Raw genomic sequence first — 359 nt, 5'->3', positions numbered from 1 at the left:
GTGGGGCGGGAGGGTGGGTGCCTGCTCCAGCCCTGCTGCCCCCCAGGTGGGTTTGGACCCTTCTCCATGTGGGTTTGGACCCGTGGCCATCTCCACCCTGGGCTGAGGTCTCTGCACCTCACCTCAGGCCCATGCATGGTGAGTAGAGGGCATGCAGAATGGTTCCTACCCCCACGATGCTTCAGCTGGGGAGGTGGGAACTTACTGGCTTTACTGGGCAGACAAAAGGCTGGAGATGGGAGGGGGCATCCAGGGGGGATTGTGCCCTGGGTCCTCCTCCCAGGCTGAGTGCTAGGAAAGGTGATCGCCACAAAGCCTGTGAACATGAGATATCCTCTCTCTGCACCCCGGGTTGGAAG

Source organism: Charadrius vociferus, unplaced genomic scaffold, assembly GCF_000708025.1.
Source record: "Charadrius vociferus isolate BGI_N301 unplaced genomic scaffold, ASM70802v2 scaffold1020, whole genome shotgun sequence".
NCBI classification, from domain to species: Eukaryota; Metazoa; Chordata; class Aves; order Charadriiformes; family Charadriidae; genus Charadrius; species Charadrius vociferus.
The sequence above is the reverse complement of the archived record's forward strand: the minus strand, read 5'-3'. Positions refer to the sequence as shown.